We start from the raw sequence: 10,589 nt of genomic DNA on the forward strand, positions 1-10,589 counted from the left end.
CCCCCGACCCGCCCCCGGGTCCGCACCTTAGCCCCGCCGGAAGACCAGACCGGAAGTCGGGCCGCGAGGACTTCCGCTTCCGGAAGCGCGGCCGGGCTGCGCAGGCGCGTAGGCCTCTCCGCGGTCCCAGTCCCCTGGGCCACTGCAGGTGGGGCCTCTCCTGCGCCAGGCTGTCTGCACTCGGCTTCCGAGGCGCGAGGGTGACACCCGCCTCGGCAGCGAACATGAAGCACCTGCGGACCTACGGAGCACGGCTGTAGGTGCAGTGCAGCCTCCTAGGCCCAGGGAAGGCGCTCACGCGGGAGACACTGAGCACGCAGCGGCAGGTAGACTCCGCTCGCGGCACAGACGTCGCTCGCAGGTTCCAGCCTGCGGGGAGCGTGTGCAGAGCCACGCATGCGCATACCAGCCACACCCAGCACACACCTGAGCACCACACTCAGCACACAGGCAGTAGTGGCACGCTCAGCTCACATGCGAGCACACACACATCAGCACACACAAGAGTAGTGCCACACCCAGCACATACCTGAGCACACATGCTCAGCACACAGGCAGGAGTGGCACACCCAGCTCACAAGCGAGCACACACATGAGCACACACACTTAGCACGCGGCAGGAGTGGGCACACCCAGCTTGTGCAAGCATCACGGGAAGGTAGAGCATCAGAACCGGCACCAAGTCCCCTCCAGTGGCAGGGCAGAGGGACCTGGACGACCAGAGGCGATTGGAATTGAACCACAGCAGGGAGAGCTGGTCATAAGGAAACCTGTTGTCGACCTCGCTTGCTCCAGGCTCAGAACATGGTTTCCTGAGGGAAGCCCTGCCTGCACCACGCAGGAAAAAACAGCAGCCCTCTGGATCTTGGGACTGCCCATTGGGTCAGAGACCCACCCCAATCCTTCCCACAATGGGTACAGGACAGATCGCACCTAGAGGATCGTGGTTTCTTAGTGGCAGGTAGGAAGGACCCATGATCAGAGCTGGACACAGAACCTATAGCTGGTGACTGTTCCCTCCTGCTGTCTCCTTCCCCAACCAGAGTCCAGCATGACCATCCTACTGTGTGCATTAACCCATACTTCCACTCAATAGAGGAACTTCATTTCAATCATGTAGCCTTTCCAGGCTGAGATGAGCAGTAAGATGTGTCGAGGCATGCAGCATGCATGTCTCCATTATTAGGGAAGCACGCACCAGAATGGCTTTTAGCTTTCCTGGTGCAGTGCCTGATTTTCCCCCCAAGAAATATCTCTGCCAGAAGGCCCATTGGAGAACCCCTGCGTGGATCACTGGCAATATTTCTGTCATTTTTCTGACATGGCTGTGACATTATATATCTCTTTACTTTTATTTATTTGACTTTGTCTCCTTTGCTAACTACAGAAATTTGGCCTTAGTTATCCTGCAGTCATAAAGAAATTTCAGTACCAAAGAAAGCCCGCCAATAGCTCCTCGCTGGCTAGTTTAGATTGTATAGCCTGGCGCCAGCAGCTTTTTCTGGTTCTAGCTCCATGGTGGTAAACAATAATTTCTGTCTCTCCTAAAAATCCATTTTCCAGGACTGCAAAAACATTTCTTGCAGAACCTGTTTCTCTCCTCCTGTTTCTTGAAAAAACCTGTTTTTTGCTAACCCCAAAACATTTCCATCTAATGATTCCCCTTACCTCTAGCAGGGCTCTTTCTCACCTACATCGGATAGTTATTTGATATGTAGATTCTAGTGTCCAGTACCATTGTGTTGTCCCTCCTAAGGATCCTCTGTCCTTTTTCTCCCTGAAATTACTTTGCATACCAGAGTTGTGCTTAAAATGTCATCAGCTGAAAAGTAAAGTTGTCCCCATACAGTGCATTTTGTGTGGTCTCAATTATTTCATATTTCATATTTGTCCGCTCGTGTACCCACTTTTCTTCCCTTGAAGGTTTTCTGACCCCACTAAGGTTTTGCTTAGGAACGCAAGACGTCTGCAGTAAAGATGTATTTTATTTAACTTTCAAATTGCAATTTTAATACAAACCACAGTGGAAATATCTGAAAGCTCTAAGGCACTGAGAAAAAAATACAAAATGTTGTGTTATACAATATACACTTTAAACTCAACTCAGTCCAGGTACCGACTACTGCTCTTTTGTAGTAGAAGCAAGGGAGAATGCAGAAACTTGAAGTCTCATTTCTGCTCTCCTGCTGCAGTCATTTTCATGGTGTCTTTGAGCCACATGTTTTTTTTTTCAGCTGTACAGACAGAAGCTACAGACAGAACAACACCCTGGAGTTGTTCTTGTTCATGGCACTTGGAGGCAGAAACAGTCATCTTCCCCTTCATCTCACAGCAGCAAGCCCAGGATGGCTATGGTTTTGGGGTGCTGGCACGGCAAAGGATACATGTCCAGCCCATGTGTGGGACACTCCGGGAGTGTGGGACTGATGTCCAGGCTTCATTTCTACCTCTGAGACACACAAGGCTGTTTTCTGGCAGGTGCATGATCAGAGGCTCACACTTGCCGCCCTGGGTCTGGCTGGGGTCTGCTGGCCTCTGCCCCCTAGTGCCTGCTGTGATTCGGTGAAACAGAGGGGACTAGGGCAGATGCATTGGGGACCCAGAGCAGGTGAACAGAGGTTCTGAACACTAGAGAAGGAAGAAGGTGCTGGAATGGCATCCGTGTTCTGGGAAGAATGAATGCTCTTGGAATTACAGAGAGCAGAGCACACAGCATCATTTGTCTGGGACAGGGGGGGGAAACAGGGTAGCAGGAGGCTGGGACAGGTGAAGCCAAGGAAGATAGAGAACTGGACAGAGAAAGCCCGGGGTAGGTAGAGGCAGGGGAACAGGGAGGCCAGGGTACAGGAAAGTCAGGGCAGGGGTAGCTGAAACAGAAGGAGCCCAGGCAGCCGGTCTCCTGCTGCTGAGGTGGAGATACTCAAGGGAGCACCTGCAAGTGGGTAGAGCTGCAAGGGCCTTAGATAGGTCTCATCTCTTCAGGAGACTCAGCCCTGTTTCCCAGAAATGCTGCTTTGGCTGCCCAGCTCCAGATCTGAGCAGGTGAAGACCTGAACCAAGAATGCAGCCTAACTCCTAACTCTCTGGGATGCAGAGCCTGCTGCCTTGCTAAGGTGCCCACCAACCAAGACACCCCTGGTGGTCCTGAGCTCAGGCCTGGTCCAGGCCCCTCCCTGCTGCTTCCTCTGCCACAAGTCTGACCTTGCCTGGTCCAAGCCAGGCTATGTGTGGACAGTGTGTCCTCCTGTACCCAGCCCTGCTTCTCCCATGGTTTCTCCCTCCAGTTCCAGTCCCACAGGTTGCAGTATGCCAAACCCACTGCCAGAGCCCACAGAAAATACCACAGAACCTTCTGAAAGGAGCTCAGTTTGTGGGTCAGTGGGCCTTGAGCCCACTCATGCGGTGGTGGCCTGTGGACACTGTCCCTCTCAGGGGCATTGGTGATGGTGAAGTCACTCTGGGCAGGTCCATGCCACATCCTCCACAAAGAAAGGTTCTGGTGAGAGACCCTTGGCACTGCACTTGAAGGATGGTGCATAGTCGGGTAGCAGCAGGAACCCCTTATGGCAGGAACATGCACCCTGAGGTTCTGGGCAGCTGCAATGTTGCTAAGGCACTTTTGGGAACCCCTCTTGTGCGCCCTCCCTGACTGTGAGAAGCCCAGCCCTGGGGTTCTAGGGGCTCGCGCTTGACCACAGGTGCACCCTCAGGAGCTCTGCAGATGCAGTTGGAACCAGGGGGCTGTGGTCCCTGAGCACACGGCGGGGGAGCGCTGTGCAGCTGCTCCAGGCATAGGGAGTGGGTGGGGACAGCCGGCCCCAAGGGGCCACCCAGGAGGCGACCTCGGTCAGGTTCCACTTTCAGCGGGCCCCCAGCTGTGTGGCTGCCTCCCAGCCAGCCCTGACTTGGGGGCCCCGAGGAGCTGCTAGCTCCATCCTCAGCCAGGGCATCCCTCTCCTGCTTCACAGGCAGGGAGAGTGCCAGGCTGCAAGGGAGCTGAGGGCCTCCGGGTGCACCCCTCACCTTGATGTCCCTGGGGGGGTAGCTGGCTACTGGGAGCCTTTGCAATCCTGGGGGAGGGAGCCCATTCTCCACACCCGCTGGGGAGAAGGTATAACCAGGCTGTGGCTGGCCCTGGCCAGAGATCCCGTCTCGCTCAGTTTTGCTCACTCGGCCCATGGAGGTACCTGGGGGTTGACCTAGGGGCTGCGAGCTGGGTGGGCTCAGGAGAGTCGGGGTGCCACAGGTGTGGGTGGTGTTTGGGACCCCTGCATAGGGTAGGCAGGAGAAAGGGGCAGCTCTTCCAGGTGCCAGGGTCAGCCTCGGCGGCGTCCAATCCAGGAACCTGCCTGGTCCCAGTGTAGGGCAGCGGCTGTCCTCTCTGGGTGCTTCCTTGTGCATCCTCGTCCTCGAGGAGCTGGTGGCCCCTGTCCTGCAGGCAAGAGGCTTGGCAGGCAAGGGACCATATGGTGGTCTCCCCCACCAAGGCTAGGACTCTGACACCCTCATGCAGCCTGTCATGATGGCGCTAATGTGTCTCTGCAGTACTGCCTGTGAGGTTCACCACATAAGGCCCTGCCCACTTTCAGGAGAGGGATCCTGGACTGTGCACTTGGGCTGGGAGTTGGAACACAAGGTTAGGGGATCCCCCAAGGTGAACCCTGCGACTGTCTTCAGATCTGCATGTCCTACATCACACAGTAGGGCAGGAAGGATTGTCCCCAGGTCCAAGCGATGGGGTAGTACAAGCCCAAAGATCCTCGGGACTCTAGACTGCAGACTGAGGGGTCTATGAGTGGCCATCCACTGCCACAATCAAGGCACCACTTACCCCGCAACCCCCTCAGGGCCAGGGACGAGGTTGGGGCCACCCCTGAGGCACAGACAGGGTGCCCTGGCTGGAACCCGGGCCCAGCGTCCAGCATCCATCTGTATCCCGAAGACAGGCACACTGTTCTCTCCGTCCCTCTTTCCTGTGAAGATATGGAGGACAGCTTGTCCTAGAGGAAGCCCCAGCCCACAGCTGCATTGCTCCCCATCATCCTCCCTGCTGAGCATCCCAGAACCATGGCACTGCCCATAGCACTACCCTGGCACCCCGAATGTTCCCACCCACATCCAATGGAGAGCTGCCAGGACAATTGTCCCCACTTAGAAGACCAGAGAGGCCACTGGTACCTGCCAGGGCACCAGGTGCTCCACGTACTGCAGACTCACACTGGCTCATAGCTGCTCTTGCCCTGCAAAAAGAACCACATTATGTCATGTTTTATTCTTTGATGCTGATATTGGAGGTGTTTGGGGTTGGGGTTGGAGCACATGTGGGTGTGCTCAGGGATCACTCCTGGCAGTGTTCAGGGAACCTTCTATGGTGCTGAGGATTGAAGCAGGGCTGGCTGCATGCAAGGCTAGCACCTCACCTCTTTTTGTGCTGATGTAGAACAAACCTAACAGGTAGGGTTCATTCACATAACCTGAACAGTGAGCAGGGTGAGACTAGGTCCACCTTCAAACTGTGCATAAGTTGAACTTCTCTTGGGTTGGTAGAGAGACAGACACAGCAGTGATGGCTGTTAGGCAGTTCATCCCTGTATTTGACCTCCCTCTCACCAGGGGACTGTGATGCAGTGTCTGAAAGTGTCTAAGCTGATCTCAGCTCTGAATATTCTCCAGTTAGTGCACACCAGTCCCAAAGTGCACACACTTGCCCCCACCAGCAATGTGCATGCACTTCTCCATATGGGCAGCAGGGGGCAGCACTGAGACAAGAAGCCCAGTGACTGTCATCAGTTCGCTAATGGCGCTGATGCTAATAGCTGAGTGCAGGCCTAAGCTCAGTGGGCTTGAGACCGCGCGAGACAGTACACATGCTTTGCACACAACCAACCAGGTGGGATACCCTGCACAGCATGGACCAATAGCCTTTCCAGGGATGTCCCCATCCCTGTATGTACATGTAGAAGGGCCTGAAAATGCACCCAGTTCCCACCATGGCCTGACCACATCCCCTCAGTCACTCATGCATGTGGAAAATAAATCCTGGGCTCTGTGAGGACAGTGAAGTGACTGCTGGGATGGTCGATGAAAGGTGGGAACAATGTCTGCTATGATGACCAATGAAAGAAGTGTGGGAGAGAAGTGTGAGCACTGGGTTTGGAGAACATCACAGGGATCCCCCAATCTAGGGGTCCTGAGTGAATAGGGTCTTAGGGTCTCTCTGTCAGTGGAAGATCTTGGCCTTCCCCAGTACTTTCATCTGACATCAACAGATGTGTGTGGCAGGACCCCATTCACAGAACTGGAAATGCGAGTGGGTCCTGACTGGTGACAGCCCAGGAACCTTGATAGACTGGTTGACACAGCAGTGGTGCAGGGAGGAGGGCACAGGCAGGCACATGTATACATGGTACAGGGAGGGAGGACTCAGTGAGTTCATGTACAACAGGAGGAGGTGAAAGCAGGTACTGTGACCAGGCAAGTGTATGTAAGTAGGTGCTGTGACTGGGTTCATATGCAGGCCAGATCACTAGGGCCTGACCTGCTGGGACCCCCTCTAACGTAGAGGTTTGGGGAAGCCTCTGGAGAATGAGGTAGGTTATAAGGGTATCAGGGCATAGCTTTGCTTAGAGCAGGAGGCTTGTAGTTTCCAAAAGGAGCTGGGAGTGGCCAGGTATGGTGGTGGTGATGGCCATTTTGTAGTGTGGAGAGGGGCACGCTTGCTGGTGTGGGGGGACCATGCTGATCTGGTGTTAATCATCTCAGGACCAGGTCCTGTACTGAGGGCAGATGGGGCATTAGCCACAGCCAGCTCTTTTAGCCTGGCAGGAACTGGGGCTGTGCTCACCTGGTGTCCAGGGCAGCTGTGGGGTCTGTCCGGGGCTTGGACCGCAGGAAGGCTCCCTTTGTCTTCATCTCAGCCCCAGGAGTCAGGAGAAGTGGTGCCACGAGGCAGAATAGAGACAGTTGTGGGGGAAGAGTTGCCCCTGATGGGGCCTTCCGCTTCTGTCCAAACAGGAATCTTAACTTCCCTTGAAACTGCATTGTCTGGAGCACAAAGACAGAAGCAGGCACATTCATATGCACCTGTAGCCCATCTGAGACTCTAGGATTTCTGGAGATGAATGTAGATAAGGGCCCTTCTAAGAGCTGAGACAGGATCTCATTGGGACACAGAGCTTCACTTCCCAGGTGTCCTGGGAGCATCCCTGTTGTGTGTGTGCCTGATCCACAGGACTGTGGACAGCACAGTGGGAGAAAACCCTCTCTAAGTGTTTTTCATCATCCCTTCCCATTTCCAGTGGCTGTTCTCTCTCATGTTGATCCAAAATTCTGGCTGACTTGGAACCCATGGTAGAATTTTATAGCTGCCAAGGGTCAGGGAAGTGGTACAGGTGGTAGGCTTCTATTCTGTCATGCCATCAAACACTGCCAAAAGTACCACTAGGTGTGGCCCCTGCAACATTTTTTAAATGGTGTCTTTAAGGGGGAAAAGTGGGTCTATATTTTGAATAGCTACATAGTATGTTTTGGGTGCTCCACAGTGGGACCAATCCTGCCTCTGTCATCCATCCACCTACCATTCATCTTTCCCCCATGTGCCCATTCATCACCCACCATCCATTCATTATCACTCATTATTTATCTATCCATTGTCTGCCTATCATCCACCACCTACCCATTCTCCATCCACCTACCCATTCTCCATCCATCTCCCCACCACCCAGTTATCTCCAAAACTATCCAACATCCCAAGTGCCATTGTTCCAGATTCACAGTCTCGAAGGGAGGTGGACACCCCTTAGAGATGAAGGTGGAGATAAAGCCAGTGTGGGAGGTCCTGGGGAGGAACATAGGGTAGTGTGTGGGATGCTTGCCCACAAAGCAAGTGCAACAGGTCCCAGGAGGCTGTGAATGAGGCATTGGATGATCTTGGGAGAAGTGGAATTAGGAGACATTTAAGGGCAGGCTGGGGTCTGTTGTGTCTGAGAGGGGCAGATTCCTCTTCCCTCATCCCTGTCAGTGAGGAAAATCCACTCAGTGAGAGAAAAAGTTGGGACCAAAAGCCCAAGAAGAGGCAATCTGGGTAGTTGCTGTCAGCAGCTCTTCCTCACAGCACCACCTGGGAATGTGTTAGGACTCATCATTTTTTTTTGGTGGGGGACTCATCTTAATGGGCCCTTTGTGTCCAGACCCCACTGAACAAAGACACACATGTATTGCAAGGCAAGGATCCTGTTTCTCATGATGACTGCACACAGCAGTCTACTGGGAGTTCACATCCTCTCAGGCCCTGACTCTTATCCTGAGCAGCCATGAATATACAGGTAGCATCATCGCCAGCCCGTACCTCCCTGCTGTGTCCTGCTGTCCAGTGTAGATATAGCCCAGGGTAGCCTGTCACTCACCAGGAAACCAGAGGTGCTATCCAGCAGGCATCGCACACGGCAGACAAAGCAGCGGGTCAGAAAAGCTGAATACTCAGAGAATGAGTCTGGAGCCCCCTCCTGGGCCCTAAGTAGCCTGCCCAACATCGCAGCATCTTCTCCTGTTGCCCAGAGGGAGAGACCAGGGAGAAAAAGGAAACACTGGTGAGTTTGTGTCATACCCATAGCAGTAGGTAAGTAGCAGAGCACACACCCTTCACACACAGAATTCACACCTTATACATACAGAATGCACACACAAGATGCACATGCCTCAGACATATGGAACACATGCCTTGAACAGAATACACTTGCTTTGGGCCCGGAGAGATAGCACAACTGCGTTTGCCTTGCAAGCAGCCGATCCAGGACCAAAGGTGGTTGGTTCAAATCCCGGTGTCCCATATGGTCCCCCGTGCCTGCCAGGAGCTATTTCTGAGCAGACAGCCAGGAGTCACCCCTGAGCACTGCCGGGTGTGGCCCAAAAACCAAAAAAAAAAAAAAAAAAAGAATACACTTGCTTTATACATATGAGAGACATGTCTACTGCACAAGGCTATATAGGCACATGATTCATGCACACAGAATACACATGCCTCAAACATATGGGACACTTGCTTCCCACATAAAACATGCCTCAGACATACTCAGAATACACACACTTTATACATGGAGAACAGACATGTTTCACATATATGGAACTTATATGTTTCCTCCACATAATACATAAACCATTGACCACCAACTGACCCCCAAATACATTTGCCTGCCCCACATGGAACAAATAGGAAACATAGGCCTCATACATGGCGCACATGCAACTCCCACATAGAACACACATACCACACAACATAGAACTGCTTTCATCCCCCTCACAGAATGTATGCCCATATCTAGCACCCCCCATGTCCTCATGGAGCATTTCTCTGAGGATTTCCCAGAGGCTACCCTTGGCCCTTGGAAAGGTGGCTCAGGATGACTGTGGGTGGACCCTGACCCAGCTTTGCTTCTTCTCTCAGCTCTCTCGGGTCATGTGAGCTGTGGTGTGAGGTAGTGAAATCTTCTCTGCACCATTCACAGCTTCAGAGTATTGTGTAAGGAGAGGCCCTTCCCCCCACTTTCCCTGGGACCCTGCCCAAGCTACCTGCTCTTGTTGTGTGCAGGGGGACACCTGAAAGGGCACTCAAAGACCCATGGCTCCGCAGGGGTCATGCCCCAATAGGGCAGCAACCCTAGACAGATGAACTTCTCCCAAGGTTCATCAGGTACATGGAATGAAGACAAGAAATTCCCAAAAGTCAGGAGTCTGGAGGGGACCCTGCAAGCTGGCCTCTTCCTTCCAATTGTGCACCCACCACTGAGCAGGAAGGGAGGGACCATGGCCAGAGAGGGACCATGGCCACTGGCTCCTAGTAGGGCCCAGAGAGGGCAGCAAGGTTCTCACAGCTCTGCTGAGGCAGGGCTGCTTTCGCCAAAAGCGGCTTCAGCCTACTCACCTCCTGAGTCTGCAGGCAGAGGCTGTCCACCACCCAGCTGTGGGGGTGCCATGGCCCAGTGCAGCTGCCGGCAGAAGTCCAGGCGATCCTCCACGTGGATGTAATCATAGATGTTCTGGTGCATCACATCTGTCTAAAACATACAGCAGTAAATGAGCCTCACACATCTGCAGAGAGCCAAGGCGAGCACCCCTCAAATACACATGGTCATGAGCATGTCACACAGGGAAGATAGGGGCTAGGGTCAGCTGGGCCTGGGGTGGGTGTGTTTTCCCTTGCTCAGCCCTGAGCACTGCCCCAGAGCATAATATAGATGCACTTCCATGACAGGATGGTGGCCTGGCTGGGCATTCATGGTGCTTGTGCTGGGCCTGGTGTGTATACCTCACGTAGCCCCTCAGAAATTCATCCCTGAAAGAGTCTCTCCTGGAAGGCAGGAGCCAGCCAGTGGCTCCCAAAGGCTAATTTCTCTTTCCTGTACACCCAGACCTGTTTGCTTTCTGCTCTACCAGGTCACAGCACACATTGGCACACAGTGCTGTCAAGGCTTTGGTCCTCCAAGGGTCAATCCTTGCAGTCAGCGGCCAGAGAAATAGCACAGTAGGGAGGATGTTTGCCTTGCATGTGGCCAACCTGGGTTCAATCCCTGGCATCCCATATGGTCCCTTGA

Source organism: Suncus etruscus, chromosome 2 (genome assembly GCF_024139225.1).
Source record: "Suncus etruscus isolate mSunEtr1 chromosome 2, mSunEtr1.pri.cur, whole genome shotgun sequence".
NCBI lineage: Eukaryota > Metazoa > Chordata > Mammalia > Eulipotyphla > Soricidae > Suncus > Suncus etruscus.